The sequence below is a fragment of the Podarcis vaucheri genome, assembly GCF_965113315.1.
Source record: "Podarcis vaucheri genome assembly, chromosome: 5".
Taxonomy (NCBI): Eukaryota; Metazoa; Chordata; class Lepidosauria; order Squamata; family Lacertidae; genus Podarcis; species Podarcis vaucheri.
Window position 1 is genome coordinate 19,106,994 of NC_138763.1, and position 12,340 is coordinate 19,119,333.

At 43.7% G+C, this 12,340-nt stretch overlaps 1 long non-coding RNA gene across 3 annotated transcripts in view; it reads right to left on the reverse strand.

Annotated features, from left to right (window-relative positions):
* LOC309533351 overlaps positions 1 to 12,340 on the reverse strand; it is a 63,499-nt gene that overhangs the window by 33,001 nt on the left and 18,158 nt on the right. Inside the window, exon 3 of one of the 3 annotated variants that reach the window (XR_014220157.1) lies at positions 6,442 to 6,804. The exons of 1 other annotated variant lie outside the window; for it this stretch is intronic. This is a non-coding gene — a long non-coding RNA (uncharacterized lncRNA). Of the gene's footprint in view, positions 1 to 6,441; positions 6,805 to 8,333; positions 8,452 to 12,340 lie in introns of those variants that run through there. One more of the 3 variants, XR_014220158.1, reaches the window with a different exon arrangement.

Consider the following 12,340-nt stretch of genomic DNA (forward strand, 5'->3'; position numbering starts at 1 on the left):
GCCCACCTGCCTGAAATGATGTCAGTGGCAACCAGACAGAGGGGAATCCTATGACTTACATCAAATAGGGGGATCCCTGCTGGGATTGCTGCCTCTAGTAGATGTGAGGCCTAAGCCCCCATCTGGAAATATGGCCAGAAGCAATTCCTTTGTGGGTCCCTTTAATGGGATAACTTGTTTCTGGAGGGGAAAGTGAGGGTACAACCCCCCTTCCAGACAAGACTAAGGTTACCCAATGCTTAAACCACCAAAGTTGTGGTGATTGCTATGAGGCAGGCAAAAACCCCAAGTCACAGCCAATTTGCAAATTCCTACCCGACCCCCAAAACATAGCGAACACCGCAGCCACGGCAAGGCCAATGCAAAATTAAAGGAGTGGGTGGGTTGATCTGATGAAGAAGAGCTGGGTGCCGGAGGCTGACACAGGCTGTTTAAATTCCCCAGGAGTGGAGAGTGGACCTGAGGGGAGCCTGATTGTTCCCTCAAGCACACCCCCAACGAGTCCTGCCCCCCATGCCACCCTGCCATTGGCCAATTCGACAGGCTGGCGTGGAGCTAGATTTCAAGCTGGGAGTGCATGTTGAAGCTCATGCTCCAGCAAAACAGGCCCCCGGCATCCCAGCTCTGCATTGTCGGGATGCACTAGCTGTCCCACAAAGACACCACACTCCAAAAAGGGGTAAGCAGACTCAATGCCGGATTTATGCATAAGCTAAACAAGCTATAGCTTAGGGATCCACTCTCTTGGGGAGCCCCCAAAAAATTAAAGGGAAAAAAACCTGGATGTACATTTCCAAAATGTAAGATAAAAAAAACAAAATAAAACCTACATACAGCAACAGTGTTTTGTGTTGTGTAGGCTCCTATGATGTAAATAATGGGCCCCACCTCCTAGCCTGCTCCCTAAAATATCACTGGTTTGCTCATATAGGGTGCCTACATTCTGCATGTCCAAATGGCTTTAGATACCTATTAGGTCCATAAATTACCATATAGCATATATTCAACACAAAAATACAGCGACAATTTGTTGTTGAAAGTGAGATGAGCACCGTAACCCCAGAGTCGGTCATGACTGGACCTAATGCTCAGGGGTCCCTTTACCGTTACTATGGACAGTTGGGCTCCATGATCCATGATCTTGGGCTCCATGATCACCTCAGATGGTGACAGCAGTAACAAAATTAAAAGACGCCTGCTTCTTGGGAGTAAACCTAGACAGCATCTTAAAAAGCAGAGACATCACCTTGCTGACAAAGGTCCATATAGTTAAAGCTATGGTTTTGCCAGTAGTGATGTATGGAAGTGAGAGCTGAATCATAAAGAAGGCTGATTGCCAAAGAATGGATGCTTTTGAATTATGGTGCTGGAGGAGACTCTTGAGAGTCCCATGGACTGCAAGAAGATCAAACCTATCCATTCTGAAGGAAATCAGCCGCGAGTGCTCACTGGAAGGACAGATCCTGAAGCTGAGGCCCCAATACTTTGGCCACCTCATGAGAAGAGAAGACTTCCTGGAAAATACCCTGATGTTGGGAAAGATTGAGGGCATAAGGAGAAGGGGATGACAGAGGACGAGATGGTTGGACAGTGTTCTCGAAGCTACCAGCATGAGTCTGACCAAACTGCGGAAGGCAGTGGAAAACAGGAGTGCCTGGTGAGCTCTGGTCCATGGGGTCACAAAGAGTCGGACACGACTAAATGACTAAACAACAACAACATGGACGGCTGGACATATAAAGGGCCCCACTACCTTCAGTAGCTTAGGGCCTCATCAAACCTAAATCCAGCCCTGAGAGGACTTTTCCCAGGTAATATAATCCAATAAATATAACATTTCTACCAATTCTTATTGTTAAGTTCATTCAAGGCATGGAGCACTGCTCTTTCTAGATGGGCTTTTGGTCTGATCAATCTGTTCTCCCCCCCCCCCCCTCTCTCTCTCTCACACACACACATGACTTGAAACCTGAATAAAGGTTTTATTCAGAAGCATTATCTGAGGAAGAAAAAGCATGTGAGGAAATCAAATGACTGATGGAGATGCCTATATTAAAATGTTGACATTTATTCTTGTCTGAAGACAGCAGATTTTAATAGGATAAACATGTCAAACAATTGACGCTAACTATACTGGCAAGCAGTTAGTATGGCTAACTGACCAGGGAAAGCAGACATAGGTTTTTTTTACATTTAATTGTAAAATGGCCAGGAGAGAGCAGAAGCCATTCCTCACCTCCACCTAATAAACGAAAACCTCTAAAAGGGTTACATAAAACAAAAGAAAATATCCATTAAAAAAATACTGATAAAAACCAGCCATTAAAAACAAGTTGGCATAACATATGTCAAAATGTAAATAAAATCAGCAGTTTTAAAGCAAATGTGCACAGTACAAATGCACGTAAAAAAAGAGCCAAAGTTGTTTTGTACATTGACAGGCCAACATAAAGAAAAGGTTGTTGACTCAGTGGTGCTCATCAAATCTCAGGTGCTGACTTTTCTTGGTGAATCATTGATCCCCTTTCCTCTTGTCTCTATCATCCTTCCCTCAGAGCCCTCTAGCCTTTTCCAGAATAATACACGCTACATGGAATTGAGTCTGAAGGCACGCAGTGCCTGGTATGTTCAGTTTACAAAACCACCAGGGCCTAGATGTTTATATTGGTGCAACCACCTCCCTAGCTGGTTTACTGCTTCTATTTTTTTATTTATTTTATTTTAATATTGCTCGTCTTAGTCTTTTTGCATGCTTGCTTGCTTTGCATGTGTGGTCTCCTCATCTGGAAATTATTTCTGAAGGAAGCCTTCTTGCCTCTAGTTTCCTTGAGTCTGCATGTTAACCATGTCAGCATCCTCTTGGCCTTGGTTTCCCTTCCCTGATCTGCTGCATACATTCTGGCTGAGCGTCTATTATCACAAGCATTCTGGAGAGTTTTGACCATGTTCTCTTTCCCCTCACTCCCCCCCCCACCACCAAAAAACAACCCCCTCAGTGAAGTCTTGTCACAAACAATCCAGGCATCAGATCAGGAGAAGGGCTATGGCTCAGTGGCAGAGCATCTCCTTTGAATGGAGAAGGTCCCAGGTTCGATCCCAGGTCAGGCTGGGTATTTGCTCTGCCTGAAACCATAGAGAGCTTGTCAATGTAGGCAACGGATCAATTATAGTGTTGGGAATAAGGCAGCTTCCTATGTTCCAGTTTGTGGGGCGAGAGACAGAGATGGGTGTAGAAAAATGGGAGAAAGATGGGACAGATGTAGGAAGACATTAATGCCAGCTCAGGTATTGTTCACTCCTTTGTGTATTAACAGGAGACGATAGAGTGGAGTCATGCCAAGTAGCCTTGCCTCCATTCTCCTGGGCAATTCTGAAATATCCTAAAAGGGCAATGCAACCAGGTGTGCAATGTCTCCTCCCTCCCTACAGATGTTTGCACTGTACACATGGTCATCAGAGGCTGAGCTGCACAATGTGACCCTGCTCCTTGCTCCTGTGTTGCTGTTTAAGGTACCCAAGAATGCCCAGAGCCCAAAGTTCAGGTAGATATATCTACAGCATGTGTCAGAGGCTTCAGGGGCAATGGAGAGAAAGAGAGATTCTTCCACAAGCCACTGATTAAATAGCTACGGCCTGAGAAGGAAAGGGCTGTGTGCATGAGAATTTGCCAGCCGAAACCTTGTCTGCAGGCTCAAGTCTGTGTTTTAGCACATTAGCAATGGCCAAATAATCCTGAGGTGCTGAATGAAGTGCCTCCACGAATCAATTATTTGCACCACTAAAGACGTGGAAGTAGTTTGAAAATGCTTTCCTATCAGGTGGTATTATGTTTATATTGCATATGCCACCCTGAATGTACAAGGTTGCATTGAATGTAGTGCCAAGGACTACATTTCTGCTTGCCTGATGGAACGATCGGGCCCTGCCACCCCCACTGGGTTTTTTGTGGGGAGGGTTTTCCCTGACCCTCAGGAACAGATTTAGGGAGGTCACAGGAGTGCAGAAGGGGAGGAGAGGGGGGAAGTCCCATTGTAGTAGTGGGCACCACTGCACTGGTTTCTGCTAGTGCAACAGGTTTAATCGAGTTACAGATAGGTAGCCGTGTTGGTCTGTCATAGTCAAAATAAAAAAATTCCTTCCAGTAGCACCTTAAAGACCAACTAAGTTAGTTCTTGGTATGAGCTTTCGTGTGCATGCACACTTCTTCAGATACACTGAAACAGAAGTTGCCAGACCCTTCTATATAGTGAGAAGGTGAGGTTTAATCGAATACACCTGATGATGATGATGATGATGATGATGATTTATACCCCACCCATCTGGCTGGGTTTCTGGGCGGTTCCAGCAAAATATTAAAATATTAAAATACAATAATTCATCAAATATTAAAAGCTTCCCTAAACAGGGCTGCCTTCAGGTGTCTTCTAAACATCAATTAGTTGTTAATTTCTTTGACATGTGGTGGGAGGACATTCCACACAGCGGGTGCCACTACCGAGAAGGCCCTCTGCCTGGTTCCCTGTAACTTGGCTTCTCACAGTGAGGGAACTGCCAGAAGGCCCTCGGGACTAGACCTTAGTGTCTGGGCAGAACGATGGGGGTGGAGTTTCTCCTTCAGGTATACTGGGCCGAGGCCGTTTAGGGCTTTAAAGGTCAGCACCAACACTTTGAGTTGTGCTCAGCAACATGCTGGGAGCCAATGTAGGTCTTTCAAGACAGTTGTTATGTGGTCTCAGTGGCCCCTTCCAGTCACCAGTCTAGCTGCCGCATTTTGGATTAGTTGTACTTTCTGGGTCACGTTCAAAGGTAGCCCCATGTAGAGCGCATTTACACAGCAGTAAATATAAATTGTGTGAGAGTTTCACATGTACTGGAAGCTTGAAAACAGGGGGCAAAGTATTGTCTGAGCTGATTTTAACAGCTCCCAGGAACCTGGTGAGATCTGAACGGTTGAAAGAGACTCCATAGGTCACCTTGTCCAAACTTTATTGAAAGTATGATCAAACTAGAAGATGAGGGAACCTTATCCCTGACTTTTCCTTGGAGATTTACACCAGGGGTATGGAAGTTCAAGAAGGTGTTGGACTGCTACTGCCATCAGGGCTCACCCACACTTTGCTTTTCCCGCACCTGCAGACCCTCCAAATGTCCCTATTTTCCAGGGACAGTCCTGGATTTACAGAAGCCAACCCAGTTTCTGATTTGATCCCGGAATGTCCAGAGTAGCTGGGGTAACCCAGTCAGATGGGTGGGGTATAAATAGATTAATAATAATAATAATAATAATAATAATAATAATAATAATAATAATTTATTTATTCATTTACTACTACTAGATAGGAGGCCCTAATCTTTATTAAAGAGCTGTAGGAGGGTATGCACCTAGGAAGAATGGGTCTGAACAATTTTCTAGGCATGGGTCTGAGTGGTTTTTTCCATTTTCCACACTACTTTCCCCAGGAAAACCTGCTCTTTACTGCTGAATCAGAGCAAACATCAAAATCCACAGGAAACCTGATTGACGTTTGCTCTGATTCAGCAGTAAAGAGTAGGTTTATTCAGGGGGAAGCGGTGGGAGAAGCAGAAGTGTGGACAAGGTACAACAGGAGCAGCACTTCAGCAGAATCTTGAGGGTCACAGGTCTCCCCTCCACTCCTGATTTATGCAACCCTTAATAATCTGTTCTATTGAAAAACTAACTAGGCAATGACAGTGCTATTTCTTAATGCAGTTCCTAAAGATGGAAGGGCATTTGGGGAGGCTTTGCTCCACTAGAAATGTTTCCTGAAACACAGTTTTTCTTCCCTTTCACCTGTTGTATAGCTATAAAACTGCTAGCACATTTGCATAGGGTTTCAAACTGGAAGGGGAGCCATATGTTGAGATTCCTGCATTGCAGGGGGTTGGACTAGATGGCTCACGAGATCCCTCCCAAGTCTACAGTTCTACGATTCTATGCTTCATACTGTATATCACATAACTCCTCTCCTGCCTGTACAGTGGTACCTCGGGTTAAGTACTTAATTAGTTCCGGAGGTCCGTTCTTAACCTGAAACTGTTCTTAACCTGAAGCACCACTTTAGCTAATGGGGCCTCCTGCTGCCGCCGCGCCGCCAGAGCACGATTTCTGTTCTCATCCTGAAGCAAAGTTCTTAACCTGAAGCACTATTTCTGCATTAGCGGAGTCTGTAACCTGAAGCGTATGAATGAATGAATTTATTAATACGGTCACAGACCAGCCGCAACACACACAATATCGCAGATCATAAAAAAATATATCAGAAATACAAAGGACAATATGACTATAACAAGGATTTAAATATAAAAATTAAAATTTATTATTAGCGTGCTCCCTGTAGTTAACATTTAGGGGTTTGGTCATTATGGGATACCACTTGCTTCCTGCGATTAATTGCAGACACACAGAAAGCGTATGTAACCCGAGGTACCACCGTACTAGCAAAATGTTCTTGCAGAGGTGGGGGGACAATATTATGTAAGGCTAGGGAAAGTTCCTGGAATCAGATGCAGATGAGCAGAAGAAAACAGCAATAACCTTCTCTCGTTGGGGTGCAGGCCAATCCTCTAGCTGTTTCATTGGCTGCAATCCTCTTTTCAAAAGTGAGAAAAAAATGTGAGGCATTCTGAGCGGCTGCTGTCACTGCCGCTTTGGTGGGAACAGCCTTCTTTGATCCTCAAAAGCATGAATTCCTCTGCTAGCTGTAACCTTTTCCTGGTTGCCGGCCAATCTATGCACTGAGAGAATAGGACATGAAAGCGCCATCTGGGGGAACCTGCAGGCCTCTGCAGAAAATGAAACCAAGGCCAGTTATTATGACAGAATATGAGATTCATCAGCTTCTTCAGTGGGTGGGAAGCTTGAGTTCTCAGTTTAGATTAAAAATCAACCCATGAAAAGCAGATTCTGTAGCGTGCATGGTGTAACTGAGTGCATTCAGAAGCTATGTACCTCATCACAGATCTCTGCTGGAGGCCCTCACAAAGATGTTTAATTGGTAAATATTTGGGAAACAAAGATTTTTGCATCAAGGAGCAAATTTCAGCTGAGCTAAATTAGTGTGTCTTGAATGTTATGAAATCACACTTCTTTCTTCCCTATGTTCTGATATTCTCTGTGGGGGTCTGCACACAAATGTAAGCGTTACCACTGTTACCACTGTTACCAGTCTCAGCATCTTAAAAAAAAAAAATATCATCGTGAAAATTGATTGATATTTTAGCATGGGTTTCCCAAATATTCATTTTTTTTTTGTTTGTTTAGAAAGGCAACCTTCCCTAATACTAGTATGCAGTTTTCCTATGCTGGTTTCACAAAAAAATATGCATTTCATGCATAATTACTTTGTATATGCATTTTTATAAACATTACTTGACTTGAGAAATGCTTTACATTTTGGAGAAGTGTGATTTTTTTAAAGGAAGTTTGTGTTTCAGTTTGTGCATTGTATTGAAAAGAGTGAATTTGGTAGTTTTGCCTTTAAATGTGACCTGAATAATAATAATAATAAAACTTCTCCCTTCCCCAATGGTGGCTGCCATTTTGTTTTTCCCGTTTTTGTTTTTTTGTTTTTTGCGTGTGAAGTACAGCATTACTCTGGGACTTTATTTTGATGGAAGAACTGGTGGCCACCTCAAATATCATGCTCACCTGTGGGGTGCAATATTTCATTCCTTTCCCCAAATGCCCTGGAATGACAGTACATTGGGGCATTCTGGGGGGAAATAAATGTTGGCGGCCAGGAGTGACTGCCAGTGTCTGCTCTACCAGTTTCCTTCTGTATCCAATGGTTCTTTCTTAATCATAAATTAGAGGGGAATGAACCAAATGGGCCCCACTTCATTCTGCTATTAATTGCAAATTAAATGTACATCCCTATATCTCTACTTACAGGAAGCTTTACCTTAAATGCATATAACAAACACACCCTGGGACATTGTTCATCCAACTGCATGTTCATAATTGCCTGCTGAAATCATGGAAGTATTTATACCACAAATGTTCTGGAGTGGTATGGTGCTTTACATTTCTTGTGCTATTGGGCAAAAGTGCCGCTCCAGAGAGAGTGACATTGCCGAACAACTAATGCAGCAGAATGATGGGTGCATGGTTCAGTATGAACCCACAACTAATGCGCGTTGGCGCTGTGGTCTAAACCACTGAGCCTCTTGAGCTTCCTGATCAGAAGGTTGGCAGTTTGAATCCACTCAATGGGGTGAGCTCCTGTTGCTCTGTCACAGCTCCTGCCAACCTAGCAGTTCAAAAGCACACCAGTGCAAGTAGATAAATAGGTACCACTGTGGCGAGAAGGTAAACAACGTTTCAATGTGCTCTGGTTTCCATCAAGGTGTTCCGTTGTGCTAGAAGCGGTTTAGTTATGCTGGCCACATGACCCAGAAAGCTGTCTGTAGACAAACGCCAGCTCCCTCTGCCTGAAAATGAGATGAGTGCAGCGATCCCATAGTCGCCTTTCACTGGCGTCAACCGTCTGGGGTTCTTTACCTTTTTTACCTTTTACCCGTGCCAATGACATGTTGCAGAATACACTTGCAAAAAAAACCAAACCCATCAGTTTGGAAGGATGCTCTCAAATATGAAGTAACAGTGCTGGCTGTGCTATATAAAGAAGCCTGAACAGTGTAAACTCTATCTATATGTTCTATCTATAAGCCCTATCAGTTTAATCAGAGTTAAATTCATGAGCTGTATCTGTCTACATGGGCACGTAACTGTAGGATGAGAGGATTTCCTTGTCAAACACAACCAATCAATTTTTAGAGAGAAGTACAGAACAGATATGTTCAAGGTTGCTGTGTTCTAAGGCAGCCTTCCCCCAACATGGTGCCCTTGAAAACTACATGTCCCACCAGCTTGCACAGGGTGTCAGGCAATATGGGAGTTGTAGTCCAAAATAATCGGGAGAGCACCACATTGAGGAAAGCTGTTCTAGGGCAATGGGATTCTGGTCAAGGTGATCAATCAAAGAGGATTTAAGATAAGAGCAGAAAGGTTGATAGGTCCTTTGGAGGTCATGCAGGCCTAAAAGAAGATCATTAATTTTTGCTTTCCTCCCAGTTGGCCCTTGGTATTATCTCAATCTAGAGTTTAACATGAGTTTTAAGATTGTATTAATCCATGATAAATGTTTATCTGAATGAACCCTTAGGAAAAGAAGGACTGCTGGCAATGAATCTATAGTTCTCTCCCCTCCCCAATTGTTTTAGAAACCCTCAGCTTTGAGACGACAGGGAGAAGGCAGATAATTTGCCAACAGTTCTGTTTCTGTGACGGCAAATCCATCATTCCAACTCAACTTAGTATGTTTGAGATACTTGAAGTTTGCGGTTGTATTGTTACAAATCTGCTTCGATTAGGTTTACCATGATATGACTTTGTGGTTTTTTTCTGTATTTCAATGAAAAGTCTCCTGGATTAATGTGCCCTCAAAGCTCTGTAAGCTGCTTTCCCTAAATGTGCTTTATAGGGATAATTCGTAAAACTGCATGAGATAAAACATTAATTATTGCTATGAAAACGGGACTGCATTGTTTTGCACCAATCTGTTTTGATGCGCTCCTCCACTTCTTTACATGCATCCAAACAATCTGGGTGAAACTGAAAAGAAACTCAAAACATCACAAGCCTGTTTTTAACTGCAAATGAAAACCAGGAAATAAAACATCCTTTGTTCGTTTTATCAAGCACACTCCAGCGTGCTTCATTCTGCACTGCCTTCCAACTTGCTTAAAACATGTACAAAATGGGTGCTCCAATTTCAATCGGATAATACTTTAAATCTCCTTTGTGTGAAACTCATGGAACAGGCTCAGAAAGAGTTTGTCAGTTCATCGCCTAATACACTTTGGGCAAGCCAGCATATACTGATGGTTCAATGGTAAAGGTTGAATATTCGGTTTTGTGCCACGGAAGGCCTCAGACCCTTTTTCGGAATGAGGGCCACACTTCCTCGCGGGCCACTTTCCAGGGGCCACGTTGCAAATGGTGGGTGGGGCCAGGCAAAAATGGGCAGAACAAGGGATGTGACTCTTACAGCAATCGATATTCCAGAAGTTGGAGGTTTCTACACGCACACTTCTCCACCCTAGCAAACACAAAACATTGCAGCCAGGTAAAAGCATTCAAGGAGGGCATGGGCAAAGGATACGGGATGGCCTGTGGAGAGGTTCGAGGGCTGGACAAAGACACTTGGAGGACCAAATTCAGTCCTTAGGTGCTACACAATGTGCACATCCACATATAAAAGGGGGGGGACAATTTCTCCACTCCAACTGTTTTCAAACAAACTGCACACTTTAAGTCAGGGATGGGGCAGCTGCAGGTCTCTAGAATTTGTTGAACTACAACTCCTATCATCCTTTTCTACTGGCCATGCTGGCTGGCTGTGATGGGAGATGGGGTCCAACTGCATCTGAAGGGTCACAGGTTCTTCCATCTGTCCTTTGGGTGCATATACAATTGATGCTGCATGTTCTGCCCTGGGGCAGACCATCAGCTTGTGCCAAGGGGCACATATTATTTTACTATTTCACTCATTATTTCATTTATGTCCCACACCCTAGCAACCATGAAGCACTAGCTAAGATAATACACTTTGAAAAAAGGAATGGGACACCTTATCTTAGCTCAGTCTTTTTTCCTGTTTCAGAACTGAGCTCACCGTCCTTTCACACGAAAATACATTCAGGGTTCCCACCCACCCAGCTTTCTTTCAGCAGCAGATAATAATAATAATAATAATTTATTATTTATACCCCGCCCATCTGGCTGGGCCTCCCCAGCCACTCTGGGCGGCTTCCATAGAAACCAAAAATACAATAAAATATCACACGTTAAAAACTTCCCTGAACAGGGCTGCCTTAAGATGTCTTCTGAATGTCAGGTAGTTGTTTATCGCTTTGACATCTGCTGGAAGGGCGTTCCACAGGGCAGGCGCCACTACCGAGAAGGCCCTCTGCCTGGTTCCCTGTAGCTTTGCATCTCACAATGAGGGAACCGCCAGAAGGCCCTCGGCGCTGGACCTCAGCGTCCGGGCAGAACGATGGGGGTGGAGACGCTCCTTCAGGTATACTGGACCGAGGCCGTTTAGGGCTTTAAAGGTCAGCACCAACACTTTGAATTGTGCTTGGAAACGTACTGGGAGCCAATGTAGGTCTTTCAAGACCGGTCACCAGTCTAGCTGCCGCATTCTGGATTAGTTGTAGTTTCCGAGTCACCTTCAAAGGTAGCCCCACGTAGAGCGCAATGCAGTAGTCCAAGCGGGAGATAACCAGAGCATGCACCACTCTGGCGAGACAGTCCGCAGGCAGATACCAATCTACTGCCTACCCACCAAGACCCAAAGCCGCCCATCTCCTTCATTACATGTTGCGGTGTAGGGGTGTTAAACTAGGACCTGGGAGACCAGGGTTCCAATCCCCACTCAGCCATGAAGCTCTTTGGGTGATCTCAGGCAGTCACTGTCTCTCAGCCAGACCTCCCTCACAGAGTTGTTGTAAGTATAAAAGTTGAGTTCTTGGGAGAAAGTGGGATATAAGTCACAAATGAATGAAAGTTGTGGTTTTCAGACTCAAAACCAGGAGGAGAGAGCAAGTCACTCACTCACGTCGCTTCTCCGTCTGCACACTGCCTTAGTTTCTGATCATAAAATCAACACGATTCTTTTAGAAGTTCTAATATTTAATACATCACAAGTGTTTGCGAAATGTGGAGATTATTAAAAATTTTATAATACAATATGCCGCTGTGTTTATATATTAATACATTGGAACTCGTTAGCAACGACCGTTGTTAAGTAAGCTGTTAAGATGTCTAATGTTGTGGTGTGAAGAGGTATGCTTGGACTGGTTCCAGTTTCTTTTATGGATCATTATTATTTGAATGACATGAGCGTGTTTACTGAAAGACTGATTAACGACTAGCTTTGACTGACCTCTGTGGAAATGCTCGCTTTGTAAAGAGAAATTAGAGGAGTGTGTTTATTTCAATCCCTAATGCAGAGAGAATAATTGTTGAGGGTGAATAAACACAGGGCCTAATTGATTACTTAGACAGCAAGAAACCCAATTAGGGGAAATGAAAAGAAGAAGGGATTCAGGACAGTTTGATTAATTTATTGGGTATCAATCTCTCTTAAAAGCTAAATATTGCTTTGCAATGATCAACACTCTTCGGCACATGGAAAGGTATACATAGGTGGTCCTGACACAAAGTGGGCTGCTTCGGGTGATAGTTTCTGGGGAACAATATATTTTTCATTTGTTTGTATCTTTAAAAAAAACCACAAGTTACTGAAAGAAAGTT